Source organism: Gavia stellata, chromosome 8 (assembly GCF_030936135.1).
Source record: "Gavia stellata isolate bGavSte3 chromosome 8, bGavSte3.hap2, whole genome shotgun sequence".
NCBI classification, from domain to species: Eukaryota; Metazoa; Chordata; class Aves; order Gaviiformes; family Gaviidae; genus Gavia; species Gavia stellata.
Genome location: NC_082601.1, coordinates 43,714,580 through 43,731,697, shown reverse-complemented (window position 1 = coordinate 43,731,697; position 17,118 = coordinate 43,714,580).

The following is a 17,118-nucleotide window of genomic DNA, read 5'->3' as shown; positions in this document are numbered from 1 at the left end:
GAAAGGAGTAAAGATTAATGGCTCCCAGGCATGTCCATAGGTCTGCTGTGTGGCCTTGTAAGCCCTGGTGTTTCTTTTTGATGTGATGAGAAGAAAGTCCCTGTGCCTTTCCTTTCTCTCCTCTATAAAATTGAACCCAGAATGTTGCACCTCTTGCCCCCCAGCACCTCGCTGGCCGGATCCTGGCACCCCTCTCAGCTCCCAATGCCCTTCCCAAGTGGGAGGTGCGGCTCTGCTGCTCTGTCACCCTCTGTCTCTGGACATCACAGCATTTTTACACGGTAGCCTCCTGGGACAGGGACGGCTTCCTCGCTCCCGGGGCAGACCTCCCTCTTGGCTGCTGCACCTGGGTTCCCCAAGTGTTTTGCTCCAGCCTTCCTTCCCTGATCGGTCCCACAGGCACCACATGGGTTACAGCAGACCACAGGAGCCTCTTGGCCGTAGCACTGGGGGTTGGGAGGCGGCAGAGCAATGGCCGGGATGTGGCTGTTTAAAGCAGCCTTGGCTGACGGAGCATTTTTCTCCTGCCCGTGGTTCCCTGTTGGGGTCTGTGGGCATCTGTGAATTGAAGGGGTGGAGGTGGGTGTCCATGTCATGGTGAGTGCTCACCCAGGGAGTGGCAGCAATCAGAGTATGCGGGGATGCTCCTGCTCCCAGCGAAGAGCATGCGGCACCCAACCCTCGGGCTTGGGAAAGAGTGGCTGGAAAGCTCCCCTGCAGAAAAGGACCTGGGGGTGTTGATTGACAGCCGGCTGAATATGAGCCAGCAGTGTGCCCAGGTGGCCAAGAAGGCCAACGGCATCCTGGCCTGTATCAGAAATAGTGTGGCCAGCAGGAGTAGGGAAGGGATCGTGCCCCTGTACTCGGCGCTGGTGAGGCCGCACCTCGAGTACTGTGTTCAGTTTTGGGCCCCTCGCTACAAGAAGGACATTGAGGTGCTGGAGAGTGTCCAGAGAAGGGCAACGAAGCTGGTGAGGGGTCTGGAGCACAAGTCTTATGAGGGGTGGCTGGGGGAACTGGGGTTGTTGAGTCTGGAGAAGAGGGGGCTGAGGGGAGACCTTCTCGCTCTCTACAACTACCTGAAAGGGGGTTGCAGAGAGGTGGGTGTTGGTCTCTTCTCCCAAGTGACGAGCGACAGGACAAGAAGAAACGGCCTCAAGTTGCACCAGGGGAGGTTCAGGCTGGATATTAGGAAAAATGTCTTTACTGAGAGAGTGGTGAAACACTGGAATAAGCAGCCCAGGGAAGTGGTGGAGTCACCATCACTGGAGGTGTTCAAGGAACGTGTGGGCGTGGCACTGTGGGACATGGTTTAGTGGGCATGGTGGGGTTAGTTGATGGTTGGACTTGATGATCTTACAGGTCTTTTCCAACCTTAGTGATTCTGTGTGATTCTGTGAGAAGAGGAAATGGCCTCAAGTTGCATTAGGGGAGGTTTAGACTGGATATTAAGAAAAACTTATTCACTGAAAGGGTTGCCAGACATTGGAACAGGCTGCCCAGGGAGGTGGTTGAGTCACCATCCCTGGAGGTTTTTTAAAAGATGTGTGGATGAGGCGCTTAGGCACATGGTTTAGTGGTGGACTTAGCAGGTTGAGGTTTACAGTTGGACCTGATGATCTTAAAGGTCTTTTCCAACCTAAATGATTCTATGATTTGATGATTCTGTAAGATCAGTCCACATCTCCTCTCATGCTCCCAATGCTCCCTCCTCACATAAAGCTACCCAAGTCAGGGGTCAGCTAACCCCAAGACTGCTGGTGAGGAGTCTCTCATCATCACTGTCAGGGCCCTGAGGGCACTAATAGGCCTTGATGGCCCTGACCAGCCCCTCCACTGGGGCCTCCACCCACAGCCCCAGCTACTGAAGCGCAGCCCTGCATCTTCAGTGCCCGAGCTCTGTGGCAGGAGTGCCGATCTCCAGCTCAGCCAAAGGAACGTGGCTGGAGCGAGTTAGCTGGATAGCTAGGCTTTCCCTCGCCCTCACTGCTTTTCCTCTCCCTGATGTTGCTCTGGGAAGCATAGGAAGAGCCTTTCTCCTCTCCTTGCCCCTGCCTTTCTCTCCTCCACCACGTCCGGCGTTCAGCTCTCCCTGTGTTTTGGCTACGGCCTCTGCTTGCACGGGCGGGCCCTTGTTACACTGGATTGCACCGGAGCAATTCACAACTGCTATGTTGGACCTGCTATGCCATGCGCTGGCCCACACACGTTGAGCCGTCTAGTTTTATTTCTCCCAAGTCCCATAGCCAGTGTCCCCATAAGCAGCACCGGGCTACAGTGTTCACACAGCCCTTCTGGCTGTGATCGTCAAGATCCAGCAAAGCCATATGCATCCCACTTTGCCATGCAAGGCCTTTGAAGAACAGCTCCTATTCACGAGTCCGCTGAAAGGTTCAAGGCTCTTCCAGAGCAACATCAGGGAGAAGGCGGCTACTTCCAAACAGATGGCCCGAGAGGCGTGGGTCCTACCGAACCAATTAACAACCCCTCACAGTAAAGGTGGCGCCTTTGGTGAGGTTTGCAGGCCAAGCCATATGCCTGGCCTCTAACCCTGGAGATTCGACTACAGACCAAGGGAGATGGTGGCTTTGGGGCCTGAACGAGCTTTGCCTCAGGGCAAAAGCTCGTGGGGAGAAAAAGCAACCAGAGAGTCTCAAACTCTTGTGCCGCTCTCCTAGACCCTTGCCCAAATTTCACAGACTATGAGAGATTTCATTAAGCCATGGGCATGGGTACGCCATGGGTACGCACCATGCTTCGTGCCTCCACTGGAAGATAGGAACAACTCAGGGGAAACAGGCTTCCCACAGTGACCAACCCCTCTGACAGCCAACCCCAACCCCAGTGGTGGGAGAAACACTTCTGCAGAAACAAAGGATAAAAACTCTTGAAGAGCTTCCCTGTGGCTTGCCAAAATATACCGTGTAGGACATTGGCTCTAGAAGAGATCATAAATAAATTGCAAATTCTGGATAGAAAGCCAAACCAGCTTCCTTTGAAAAACCAAACATGTTTTAAATGTTGATTTTGACCAAAATGTCAGCATTTTCCCTGGAAACAAGAAACTCTTCCTTGAACATTTATGGCATTTGAAACGCAGTTTCCTCTTGGAAGGTCCTAGCATAGCTGGGAGTGAGCTCCTGCAAAGCAGGTGAGGGCTGGATCACTGCCTGACTCTTACCCCACGTGGGCTTGTTCCCTGTCCCCCAAAGGATGCAGGTTTAAAGGCGAGAGTAGGGTCTCTGGCACCTCCAAGAGCAATTTCATTTTGGCACCCTGCCTATTTTCTGGCTATATTCTCTGCTGCTCCTGCAGCTCCAGTGCCTGTGCAGCAGAGGCCGTAGGGACAGAAATGGGCTAGCGCAGCGTGCCATACCACATCCACCCCTTGCCACATGAGACGTGAGCGCTGCAGAGCGGGTGCGCGGGAGGCAAAAGCTTTTCCTCTCCTTTCCTCTTGCTCTCGCAGGCCAGCGGAGCAGCTGGCACCTGTGGCCAGGCCACGGGCTGTGGGTATGTCCAGTACTGCCGTGAGCTGCTGGAAAGCGGGCACGGCTGGTCAGTCTCGCCTGAAAGTCCCAGATGCTTCAGGGCCCGGGTTTTCCACTGTTTTCTTTCCACAAAGGAAGGACATGCAGAAGGCAGCACCTTCTCTGCAGTCCCGTGCTAGGAGAGCATCAGCCTCCACACGGTCATGGCAGCTCTGTGGGCCCAGAGCGCTGTGTCATCAGGGTCTCGGCCACAGCGCTGTGGCCTGGGCAAGCCCGGGGCCCCAGGCTGGTCGCCAGCCCTGCCTCTGCCCACTGTCCCTCGTCGGCAGCACCCAGAGGATGTGCCCCCGTGAGGCCCCCTTCTCCTCCTTCTCCCCCAGCCAGGCCAGCCTGGGCATGTTGGGGGGCATCCTCACCAGCCTGCTGAGGCCTGGCCTCGAGGGCTTCTGCCACAGGGATGGGAGCCACCTCGGGGAAGCACCACAGACGCAGGGTGCCAAGGAAGGAGGTGGCTGCGTGGGGTCTTCCGATGGCCTCCTGCCACCTCTTCCCCTCATGGCCTCCCGCCACCACAGCTCCTCAGGGCCTTTTGCTGCCCTGACGCACCTGAAGATGTACCACCACCCCCATCCCCTCAGGGCCTCCCACCACCACCCTGCCCCTCATCTCCTCCTGCCACCCATCCCCTCAGGGCTTCCCGCCACCGTGTCTCCTCAGGGCCTCCTGCCACCCTGTTGCCTCAGGGCCTCCCCAGCACCCCATCCTCGCAGGGTCTCCAGCTGCCCTGACACACCTGAAGGCACCCCAACGCCCTGGCCCCTCAGCGTCTTTCACCAGTTCATCCCCTCAGGGCCTCCCACCGCCCCATCCCCTCAGGGTCTTCCCCCAGGCCGGCAAAGCTGCCCCGCAGCGGCACAGCACTGAAGGAGCTCCACAGGTGCCAGCCAAAAAGGCACCTTGGACCCCTCAATAATCCAGCCAGCAGCACACGGGCAGGAAACAAAAGGTGGTTCATGGCTGGGAGAGTATTGGTGGACATGGCCAAGGACAAGTTTTTCAGGGATCCCCACAGCTCTGGGCTCTGCCCGTGAGCTTTGTTGGAAGCATTAAGGGGGGCATGCCTGGGTACCTGTTGCTGAGCACAAGTACCCCTTCTCTCCTCCTCCCCAATGCCCTTGGAACGCTAGAGACCAAAGCAAAACCCGCTGGTCGGAGAAAGATGGGCAGAAGAGAAGTAGCTCCAGATTTGCAGGGACAGCCATTCACCAGAGGATGGCCAAGTCCTGCTCTGGGAAAGCATCTAGTATGTGGGACAAGCTACAGAAAGCAAGGCTCTCGAACAGCCTAGAAAGCGGATCACTTCCTTGCTTGGTTTTTTTCTTGTCTTGTCCTTTTTGCCTGCAGAGGTTTGTTTCTGCATCTGTACACAGTGTTAGGTTCAGCTGACCTTAGAAAGTATGAAGTTACACAGGCCTAAAAAGCCATTAACTGTTCTCTCCTTTTCATGCTCCTGGGTCTCTGTCTTTATTAAACATGGATTTTGTCTTGCCGTGTTGGGGTGACAGAAAGTGCTCTTAGAGAAGAGCTGTGCCGCGGGCAGGGAGAGGCCAAGAGGCACCCAGCCTCCCCCGCAGGCTCAGGTGGCCCCTGCACACGGAGCTCCTGGCATCAGCTCTGCACAGAGCTCCAGCAGCACAGCCAGCCACTGCCCCGGAGAGAAGGCCGCCTTCTCCACACGCTGCGGAGCTGCTCTCGCAGCACGTGCAGCCCGAATCGAGAGGAACGAGTCCTCTCTGCAGCTCGTAGCAGCAACAGGGTTTGAGCTGCCAGGTTTGAGACGGAGGGGCTGATGTCGTTTGTCATGCCTTCAAGGGCTGCAACAGAGCAGAACAGAGCCAAGGTCAGAGCCCGGGTGTGCGGGGACCCCAGGAAGCCCTCCTGCCGGGGCCACCCCACCCAGCTCTTCCCATGGCCAGGAGGGAGCAGGGGCCAATGGGATCAGCCGGAAGGTGCTGGCCACAAATACCCCACGTGCCCCTGAAAACTCTCTCTGCTCTGCCCATGCCGCCCCTTGTCCGTACAGGGAGCAGAGCCCTCCCCGGCTAAGGCAGATTGTACTTCCGTGCCCAGGGTCTTTCCCCCTCCTCTTCCCTGCCAGTCCCTGCTGACACCCCGCTGCCCTCACTCACCCTCGTAGATGATCTGGAGTTCTTCCTGCTGCCCTCTCATGTGCTGCCCAGCGAGCCCTAGGAACACACAGCCCGTCACTGGACCCAGCGGCACAGCTTCCCCACAGCGGCCCTGCCAGCCCAGCCACACGCCCTCCTCGCCTTGGCAGCCCTGAGCCCAGGTTCTTCCCCAAGCGTGACGCCCAAGGGCAGGGGTGGGAGAGGGCGGCAGGGAGCCCCGTGGGCCCCGCGTTGGGGAGTCGGGGCTCCACAGCCACTGGCTGATTCCTGCTGCAGGTGCAACAGCCGGGGCTATGGCCAAGCTGCAGTGGGGCAGGGAGAGACCCCAGGGGATTGTGGCTCACCAATGAACCTGACGGCCGCCTCTCGCACGGTCTCCTGTGGGCTTTGCAGGTACAGCAGGGACTGGTGCAGGTACTCGTCTCCTCTGCAGCTGTATTCTTTCAGCTGGAGAGAGCACAAAGGGATAGAGGGTGGGGTTGGCACAGACTCTCTGCCTTGGCCGGGCAGTCCCTGGTGCCCAGGACTGGCCTCCCCTGCCAGAACACCCACGACGCCCAGTCAGCAGCCGTCTGGTGCCGAGGTTTGGAGGGAGCAGAGGCCTGGGTGCTCCCCAGGGAGCTGCGGTGCCACCGTGCTGCCAACGCCCAGCTGGACTGGGGCTCCGTCGGAACCACCGCGCTCGGGGAGGGAGAGGAGCCTGGAGAAGAGGTTGCAGGGCAGCACGCCCAAGGGAAGGGAGCGTGTGTGGGGTGCAGGCTGGTGGCGATGGGTTGCATCAGTGCACAGGGAAGGGCAGAGCTGCCAGCCCCAGCCAGTGGGCATTGAGGGCAGGGGGCTTGTCCCGGCTGGGTCTGGGGCTTCGGGGCCATCCTTACCAGGCACTTGCCGACCGCCCATGTCTGCTCCCTCTTCAGCAGCTGCCTGAGCTTTCTGTTCTTCAGGAACTTGGTAGCTTGAAGCAGGGTTTCCCGAGAGGCCTGCAGAGCAGCAGAGACTGGGAGATGGCACCGCTGGCCGGGGCACAGGACCTGCGTCCCCTGCACCTGGGCAAGGCTCAGGGCCTTTCCTGGCCCCTGGTGGGAAGATGCCGCGGCTGGGGAACGCGTCGTTGGCGGATTCGGTGCCTGGGCAGAGGAGTGGGGCAACCTCCATCTCGGGCACCTGGTGCTGCTGGGGCAGCAGGACAGAGGTCCCACCAGAGCTGCTGCTCTGTAGCCAAGGCCAGGAGGAGGCTGGAGCGCTGCAGTCCACCAGGCGCCAGGCCAGGAGGCAGCTGAGCCACCTCCCATGGGAACACCAGCAGGTCAGAAACCTCACCTCTGCCACACGCTGGTTCTCATCATGCATGTGGCAGAGCAGTGGGAGTAAGCTCTGGTGCACATGCGTCTCCAGTGGCTTTTTTCCCTCTTCCGCTACGCGCTCCATCACGTGTCGGAAGAGGCGAATGGAGACCAGTCGCACATAGCAGGCATCCTGGTGGAAAGGAAGAGGGCAAGACCTCAGCACCATGTGCTCCAGGCCCACCTGGGCACGGGTCGGGAAATGCACAAGGCACAAAGTTTCCTGGCAGCAGCCAGCGCCCGTGGTGGGGGGCACAAATCCTTACGTTGTCAAAGAGTGGACAGAGCCTTTCAGCCAGCTCCAGAGCAATTGTGCTGGCAACTGGCATGTTCACGCCACGGACCAGCTTGCCGAGCACAGAGAGCGTCATCCCAATAATCTCCCCATCTGCATCCTGCAGTAGCTTTATGAGACTTCGCAGCAGGAACCGCATTCTTTTGGCCTGTGTGGAACACAACGCCGTGTTGTGAAGCCATGAAAGGCTGCACTGACAAAACCACTCCAGTGGTTCAAGGCTACACTGCTGCATCGGGGGCTAGAAGCCAAAGAACTGCCCGGAAGGACTCGGACAGGTGAACAGGGAGGCAGGAGAGGTGGGAAGAGCTACCACAGCTCCCCAAGCCCAGCCCAGTCCAAGCTACTGTGTTCCCCAGCATGCCCTGCCCAGCCCCACGCTGCCAGCATGGCTTTAGCCACCTGCCCCCTGCTCACCGGCATGCGTCTCTTGCAGAGTGCGATGAGGCCTCTGAGCCCCAGGCGACGCATCACTCTGCACTCACTCCGCAGGTACCTTGGAAAAAGCTGCAGGATGCAGTCACCCCATCCGCTTATGTCAGGGCAGGCCAGGAGCTGAAACACACAGAGCAGTGACAGGGGTGCCCGGCCAGCAGGACCCCAGCACCGCACAGGGCTGGGTACAGCCAGCACCCACAGGGCACGGGCACCGTCCCGGGCAGCCAAGGCTAAAGGCAGCAGCGCCTGCGGAGAGCCCCTGGGCTCCCTGCCCTGCGCTGCGGAGCACACGGTGCAGGTCTCTCGCTCGTTCTGCTGTGCTGCCCCGGCCTCTGCAGCCTCTGATTCCTCGGCCTTCAAGGAGCCATGATGGAAGAGCGAGAGCTGGCACAAGGCGAGCACGAAACACAGGTGGGGACAAATGTCACTCCAGCAGCCAAGGCCAAAGGCACAAAGCGGAGCACACCCTCTGCCCCAGCTCCACCGACTGGGCTCCCCCCGCAGCTGCGGCTACGACAGGGCAGAGTGGTGGGAGGCAGCGAGGCAGCGCTCACCATCAGGCTCACCTCGACAAGGAACGCCATGGCAGGGACCTCCCAGCGTGGCTCCTTCCTGCTGAGCAGCTTGACCAGGTAGCCCAACATGCTGTGACACAAGCGTCTCGAGATACTGCGCAACTCTCTGGCAGGGGAAAGAAGGCACCGTCAGCCCAAAGCAGGGTGGGCAAACCTCTCCCAGACTGACTGCTCCCCTCATCCAGCTGTTACCACACAAGTAATAGTGGGGTCGGGCAGGCCAAGGCCCCCTTTGCACTCCGCTCCAGCCGCCGGCAGCATTTGCTCCCAGAGACCTGGTCTTTCCCCAGCACCCCTCACCAGGAGAAAGGCAGTGCTCAACACCAGCAGGCTCCTCTGGCGACGAGACAGGAAAAACACCTTTCCTGCCCCAAAGCCTTCTCTTGAAGGAGGAAGAGGAGACCCCTTTCCTGCCTATGGGAGACTCCTGTCCCCCAGGCTCTGCCCCTGGCCCTCAGGACATCCTGCCCTGCCCCGGTGGGCTGCCTTTGCTGGGGCTGCCTGCAGACAAACCCCCGGCTCGGTGCCGTCAGCCCAGGCCCCACGGGAGGGGATGCTGGCACTTTGGGAGCTGGCTGCTCCCGTGCACCCACCTCTCGCAGGCTTTTCCATTCTCCTGGGCCATCTCTTGGTGACAAGTCCCTCTCACCCACAACCAAGGGGACTGTGTGGGGCACCCCATCTGCAGGGGAGAAACGGCGGGGGGAGCGGGGAGAAGGGGGCTCTCACCTGGCCAGCAGACCCATTGCGCAGTGGTGAGTCTCCGCATTGAGGAGTGTGTCCCAGCCACGCTTACGATCGACTTCGAACACCACACGCCTCCAGCCAAGACGGCAGAGCAGGGCTTTCACGGTCAGCACTGCAAACCTGTGTGCAGAGCAAAGCCCAGGTCACACTGGGAGCCCTGGCCCCAGCTCTGGGGCCATGGGAGGGATGGAAGGACTGCGATGGAGCACCTGTTGGGCTGGCTGGGAAGGCAGTCTTCCTCCTGGCATTCCCTCCAGAAGGTATCGACCTCCTCTGGCATCTGCTCTGTACTGAAGTGCACCTGGCAGAGCAGAGCCAGGAAGAGGCGAGGGAAATGCACCATCAACCCCTCTGGGCACGTGGGCAGCTGGAGGATCTCCCGTAGCACCCTGGTTGCCTGCAGGAACCAAAACACCCAAAGACAGTGCTCAGTGCCAAGATGTCCCCGTGATAGGGACCGAGCATGGGACAGTGAGGCTCAGGCACTGCCCTGGGCCACGGGAGATGCAGGGGGAACACCCGGCCTTGCTGGTCTTAAACCTGCCCCTAAGCCGGGTTTCCAGCCCACCACATGAGGTTGGGAGATGCAGTGACATGGGAGGATGGAGATCCGCCAGGAGCGGCGACCCTGGGGGCAAGCAAAGGTCTGCTCCAGAAACTCACGGCCAGGGCAAAGACATCCTTTTTGTCCCCGTCGGAGGTGGACATGCTGTGCAGTGGCCAGTCCTCCAGCACGCAGAGCAGCTCCAGCAGCACCGTCTCTGCAGTACTGCTCACAGAAACCATCGCCCTCCACATGGTCGCGGCAGATCTGCAGGCCCAGAGCTCTGTGTCAGCGGGGTGTCAGCCACAGCGCCGCGGCCTGGGCAACCGCGGGGGCCTGGGCTGGCTGCCAGCCCTGCCTCTGCCCACTGCTCCTCGCTGGCAGCGCCCAGCGAGCCTGGCCGTGCGGGCAGCAGGCAGCCAAGCGACAGTGCCTTGAGGGGCCGGGAGGGAGCATGGCAGTGGTCTGTGGGGCTGACATGCCAGGGCTGGGAAACGGAGGGCACGGAAGGTCCTGAAAGTCTCCGTCTGTCTGGCAGCCCACATGGGACAGGCTCTCCAGGCTGATGGGCTCTAAAGGCTGGTGAGCCCTGAGCCCTCCAGGCAGGCGCGCTCCGTACCTGTCGCACCATGGGGCCCAGTGCAGGAGGGTCACCACCACATCATGGGGGTGCGCGTGGGTCAGCTCCAGAAGGGTGTTGTCCAGCCTGTGCTGGGCAGACCCATCCGTGTTGGACGTGAGCCAGCGGTAGATGCACCTCACAATCCTGGGCACCTGGAGGAGACATGGCTGGGAGTTGGAGTGCTGTCAGAGCGAGCCGTTTCCCCAGCTTCCCCCGAGAAGTGCTTCCCTTCCCACCACACCGTGCTGGCCTAAAAGGCTGTTGGGTGGCCAGTGGGCGCAGCTTCGGGGGCACACGATCCCCGGGGGGGCTCGAGCCCTGGCCACAGGCTGCTTACCTGCTCTAAATTGTAGGCGTCACTTTCCACAAGCACATCCAGCAGAGCAGCACAAGCCTCTGCATTGTAGGAGTCTACCATGGCCTCAATGGCCGTGATGGTGGTGTCTTCACGCTCAGTGGGCTCGAGGGCTTCCCAAAACATCTGCAGGAGAAGGAAGGGCAGGCAAGAGGGGGATGTGACACCGAGTGCCGTGACGGCAGTGCTGGGCTGAGCAGCGAGGGCAGGCCCAGCCCAGGGGAGATGTCCGCGGGTACCTGTGCTCTCCTGTGGAAGAGGGCACGGGTGTATTCCAGCTCCTGCTCCTGCTCCTCTTCTGGCAGGTCCCAGTCTGGATCTGGCAAAGACCGAGCGCAGGCAGAGCTGAGGGGCTGCGGGAGAGGCTGGAGAACACAGCCGAGCCCCGCGCTGCCCAGGCAGGGCCAGCCTCGGCACAGGGGCTGGTGGGGACATTGACCCCCGTCTCTCTGGCTGCATGTTGGGGCTGGGGGTGCCCAGTGGATGAAGCATGGCCGGAGCCCAGCCAGCCGTGGGGAACAGCCCCATCCCCTTGTCCCCTCTTTCCCTGGAGATGTCCACGAGCGATGGGATGGGGCCAAGCTGGCTGCAGCCACTAGCCCTGTGGCCCAGCTCAGCCACTCACCCGCCTGCAGCAGCTGGACCTCCTTCACCTCATCAGGCTGCATTACTGGTGCAGCCCCAGCGCCTTTCTCCTCCTCCTCCTCCTCCCCTTCCATCCAGGCCAGCCTGGTCATGCTAGGGGATCTCTCCATCATCCCCCTAAGGCCTGGCCCTCCTGTCGCAGGGATGGGAGATGCCTTGGAAAAGCGCCGTGGACGTGGGTCAGCAGGGAAGGAGGTGGCTGCGCAGGGGCTCCTCGCAGCCCCACTCCGTCCCGTCCTGTCCCGTTGCGTCCTCCGGGCACTGTGGGGTGACCGTGCCACCACCAGCACCCATATCACAGTGGGTCACAAAGGGCCCTGTGACACACGGCCATGTGCCATCCAATCGGCAGTGCCCATATCACAGCAGGTCACAAAGGGCCCTGTGACACATGGCCACGTGCCATCCATTCGGCAGTGCCCATATCACGGCAGGTCACAAAGGGCCCTGTGACACGCTGCCACACGCCCGTGCCCTGGGGCTTCCCCCAGCCCAGCAAAGCTGCCCCGCAGCGGCACAGCACTGAAGGAGCTCCACAGGTGCCAGCTGAAAAGGCACCCTGGACCCCTCAACAGTCCAGCCAGCAACGCATGGGCAGGAAACAAATGGCAGTTCATGGCTGGGAGAGTATTGGTGGACATGGCCCAGGACACGATTTTCAGCTCCACAGGGGAACAGGGCACGGCTGGGAAGAGGAACCTCACTTTGCCCTTCTGAGCACCTGCACAGTACAAACATTCCCCAGAAATGGGGATGTTCTGCAGGCGACTTATTTCCCGCAAACAAGAAAGCCAGCTCTGCAACAGTGCTATACCTACAACGTACGTTGCCTGTGGCATCACACATCAAGAGCCACGGGGCACATAAGAAATGGGGGGATTTGTGTGCTCTAGGAGAGGAAGGAGGAAGAGACACTGAAGAAAAGCAGGGATACATGTGGATGAGATTCAGTGATGGAGGGAAGTAACCATATTGCTTTGCTCTGCTTGAGAAGATGGGTCACGCTGGGGTGCTCTAGAGGCAAAGCTTCTGACAGCAACATGGCGTGAGCTCACAAAGCATTCAAAGATGGGCGAGAAAGTGTCACGATTGTGTGTGCATGTGCCGAATTTGGGATCCGCTGAAAAGATGGCCCCGTTGACAAGCTCACACTTTGCTGTACAGGCTCCTGCTGTGGTCTTGCTGGAGGCCATTCCCTGCCAATGCATGGCCATCCCATTGCTCCTGGATCAAGTCTTCCAGGCCTATGGAAATGAGTCTGCCCAGTGTCCGTCTGGCAGCAGGAAGTGGCAGAACATGTCTGCTTCCAGCGCTTCTCTTGGCTGCTCCCTCCGGGTGGTGGTGTCATAATCAGAGACACAGAACAAGTTCTCATCCCAGACTTATCCCCATCCTCTGCACTCCCCGAAGTAAGCGTCTCCCTTGTTATTCGCCGGGGAACCTCCCTGTTCATGGCTGTGCATTTCCTTGCACAGCAGGCACCTAGTTTTGTTTGGATATCAGCTGCTAGCAGCAGCAGCCGAATACACAGCAACTGGAGTGTTGAGCGCCAGAGACTGGGCTTCATTTTTTCCACAGTGCAAGAAAAAAGGCAAAAGTACACAAGAAAACTTGGAAGTATCTCTGTACAAGTCTAATTGACTTGTGAAAGCCAGCAGCTCATGATATTCCTGTGCTGCAGATAATCACTTCCATGAAAAATCTCTTTGCAGGAAGGAACGACAGCTTCTGTATTCTGAGAGATACCAACTAGTGCCCCTGGTTCCTCCAGTTCCTCCTCACAAGAGCTGCCTGCAAGCGCCCAGATATCAGTGCACTTTGACATTGGCTGCCCACTTACAGACAAGTCACCCAGGGACACAGGTCTTTGGGGCAGGAGATGGGTGCCACGGTTCTCAAGAATCGGTGGGGTGGCAGGTCTCCTTCTGCGGGGACACGTTCTCCACCAGACCTACTGATTTCAGCACACCCAAGGCAAAAGGTGTCAGATTTCCAGCTGTCCTGGACAGTTTTGAGAACGGATCCTTCTCCCAGGCACAATGCAGCCGGTGAATTGCAGCCGTACGTCAGCTGTAGCTGGAGGGGGTGGGTTGGGGGAGATGGAAGCTGACATTTTGCCTATACTTGGCTTCCTGAGCCAGTCTTTAGAGCACTCTGCCTCCCATCAAATCAGAGGAAGATGCCATGAATGGCCCGCGTCATTCCCCTCTTCCCAAGAGGGTGACGTGCTGTCTTCTCTCACGTTCACTTCTTAAGGTGCTCCTCAGCCGTGGCTGTAAGGAGGACACTGGAGCTGGAGAAAGGCCACGTCCTCTCTAAAGTCAGCCTTAAACAAAAGGGAAGAAGGGCTGTGTGCATCTTGGAGCTCTCCTTCACCTCTTTGTCCTGCTCTAATCAGGCTCTTCCTTTTTCCCAATAACTAATAGCAACAGTAATAAGGGCAATGCAAGAGTAACTGAGGCAACCCACGTGAGCATATAGGACCATGCATTAAGAGCAGTCCAAGGGAACATTTTCTACTGCATTTGCTGTCCAGTGTGACTCACAGCCCTGTTCTTGCTATGACCTGCACACAGCCAGGTGAGTGCAGCATTTTCCAAGGCACTACGGTGCCAGCTTCCCAAAGCAACTGATGGCTCTGGTTGGCTCTACTCTTGGCTGCCCAACTCGGAAAGTTGTTAAAGGGCCCAGTTTTGGACAAGCAGAAACAACTTGTCCAGTGAAGCGACTTGGGTTGAACATCTAAAACGCACGAGCTCCTCCCTGTTGCCTGGGAACAAAATCAGTCTACATCTCCTCTCATGCTCACAATGCTCCCTCCTCACCTAAAGCTACCTGAGTCAGGGGGCAGCTAACCCCAAGACTGCTGGTGAGGAGTCTCTCATCATCACTGTCAGGGCCCGAGCTCTGTGGCAGGAGTGCCGATGTCCAGCTCAGCCAAGGGAACGTGGCTGGAGCGAGTTATCTGGCTAGCTAGGCTTTCCCTCACCCTCACTGTTTTTCCTCTCCCTGATGTTGCTCTGGGAAGCATAGGAAGAGCCTTTGTCCTCGCTTTGTCCCTGCCTTTCTCTCCTCCACCGCATCCGGAGTTCAGCTCTGCCTGTATTTTGGCTACGGCCTCTGCCTGCATGGGCAGGTCCTTGTTACACTGGATGGCACCGGAGCAATTCACAACTGCTATGTTGGACCTACAATGCCATGCGCTGGCCCACACGTGTTGATCCATCTAGTTTATTTCTCCCAAGTCCCATAGCCAGTGTCCCCATAACCAGCACCGGGCTACAGTGTTCACACTGGCGATGCTTAGAGGTGCCCCTTCTGGCTGTGATCGTCAAGATCCAGCAAAGACGTATGCACCCGACTTTGCCATGCGAGGTCTTTGATGAACTGGTCCTATGCTTCATGGAGCACCATGGAGCACATTCATGAGTCTGCTGAAAGGTTCAAGGCTCTTCCAGAGCAGTATCAGGGAGAACGCGGCTACTTCCAAACAGATGGCCCGAGAGGCGTGGGTCCTACCGAACCAATTAACAACCCCTCACAGTAAAGGTGGCGCCTTTGGTGAGGTTTGCAGGCCAAGCCATATGCCTGGCCTCTAACCCTGGAGATTCGACTACAGACCAAGGGAGATGGTGGCTTTGGGGCCTGAACGAGCTTTGCCTCAGGGCAAAAACTCATGGGGAGAAAAAGCAACCAACCAGTCTCAAACTCTTGTGCCGCTCTCCTAGACCCTTGCCCAAATTTCACAGACTATGAGAGATTTCATTAAGCCATGGGCATGGGTACGCCATGGGTACGCACCATGCCTCGTGCCTCCACTGGAAGATAGGAACAACTCAGGGGAAACGGGCTTCCCACAGTGACCAACCCCTCTGACAGCCAACCCCAACCCCAGTGGTGGGAGAAACACTTCTGCAGAAACAAAGGATAAAAACTCTTGAAGAGCTTCCCTGTGGCTTGCCAAAATATACCGTGTAGGACATTGGCTCTAGAAGAGATCATAAATAAATTGCAAATTCTGGATAGAAAGCCAAACCAGCTTCCTTTGAAAAACCAAACATGTTTTAAATGTTGATTTTGACCAAAATGTCAGCATTTTCCCTGGAAACAAGAAACTCTTCCTTGAACATTTATGGCATTTGAAACGCAGTTTCCTCTTGGAAGGTCCTAGCATAGCTGGGAGTGAGCTCCTGCAAAGCAGGTGAGGGCTGGATCACTGCCTGACTCTTACCCCACGTGGGCTTGTTCCCTGTCCCCCAAAGGATGCAGGTTTAAAGGCGAGAGTAGGGTCTCTGGCACCTCCAAGAGCAATTTCATTTTGGCACCCTGCCTATTTTCTGGCTATATTCTCTGCTGCTCCTGCAGCTCCAGTGCCTGTGCAGCAGAGGCCGTAGGGACAGAAATGGGCTAGCGCAGCGTGCCATACCACATCCACCCCTTGCCACATGAGACGTGAGCGCTGCAGAGCGGGTGCCCGGGAGGCAAAAGCTTTTCCTCTCCTTTCCTCTTGCTCTTGCAGGCCAGCGGAGCAGCTGGCACCTGTGGCCAGGCCACGGGCTGTGGGTATGTCCAGTACTGCCGTGAGCTGCTGGAAAGCGGGCACGGCTGGTCAGTCTCGCCTGAAAGTCCCAGATGCTTCAGGGCCCGGGTTTTCCACTGTTTTCTTTCCACAAAGGAAAGACATGCAGAAGGCAGCACCTTCTCTGCAGTCCCGTGCTAGGAGAGCATCAGCCTCCACACGGTCATGGCAGCTCTGTGGGCCCAGAGCGCTGTGTCATCAGGGTCTCGGCCACAGCGCTGTGGCCTGGGCAAGCCCGGGGCCCCAGGCTGGTCGCCAGCCCTGCCTCTGCCCACTGTCCCTCGTCGGCAGCACCCAGAGGATGTGCCCCCGTGAGGCCCCCTTCTCCTCCTTCTCCCCCAGCCAGGCCAGCCTGGGCATGTTGGGGGGCATCCTCACCAGCCTGCTGAGGCCTGGCCTCGAGGGCTTCTGCCACAGGGATGGGAGCCACCTCGGGGAAGCACCACAGACGCAGGGTGCCAAGGAAGGAGGTGGCTGCGTGGGGTCTTCCGATGGCCTCCTGCCACCTCTTCCCCGAATGGCCTCCCGCCACCACAGCTCCTCAGGGCCTTTTGCTGCCCTGACGCACCTGAAGACGTACCACCACCCCCATCCCCTCAGGGCCTCCCACCACCACTCTGCCCCTCATCTCCTCCTGCCACCCATCCCCTCAGGGCTTCCCGCCACCGTGTCTCCTCAGGGCCTCCTGCCACCCTGTTGCCTCAGGGCCTCCCCAGCACCCCATCCTCGCAGGGTCTCCAGCTGCCCTGACACACCTGAAGGCACACCAACGCCCTGGCCCCTCAGCGTCTTTCACCAGTTCATCCCCTCAGGGCCTCCCACCGCCCCATCCCCTCAGGGTCTTCCCCCAGGCCGGCAAAGCTGCCCCGCAGCGGCACAGCACTGAAGGAGCTCCACAGGTGCCAGCCAAAAAGGCACCTTGGACCCCTCAATAATCCAGCCAGCAGCACACGGGCAGGAAACAAAAGGTGGTTCATGGCTGGGAGAGTATTGGTGGACATGGCCAAGGACAAGTTTTTCAGGGATCCCCACAGCTCTGGGCTCTGCCCGTGAGCTTTGTTGGAAGCATTAAGGGGGGCATGCCTGGGCACCTGTTGCTGAGCACAAGTACCCCTTCTCTCCTCCTCCCCAATGCCCTTGGAACGCTAGAGACCAAAGCAAAACCCGCTGGTCGGAGAAAGATGGGCAGAAGAGAAGTAGCTCCAGATTTGCAGGGACAGCCATTCACCAGAGGATGGCCAAGTCCTGCTCTGGGAAAGCATCTAGTATGTGGGACAAGCTACAGAAAGCAAGGC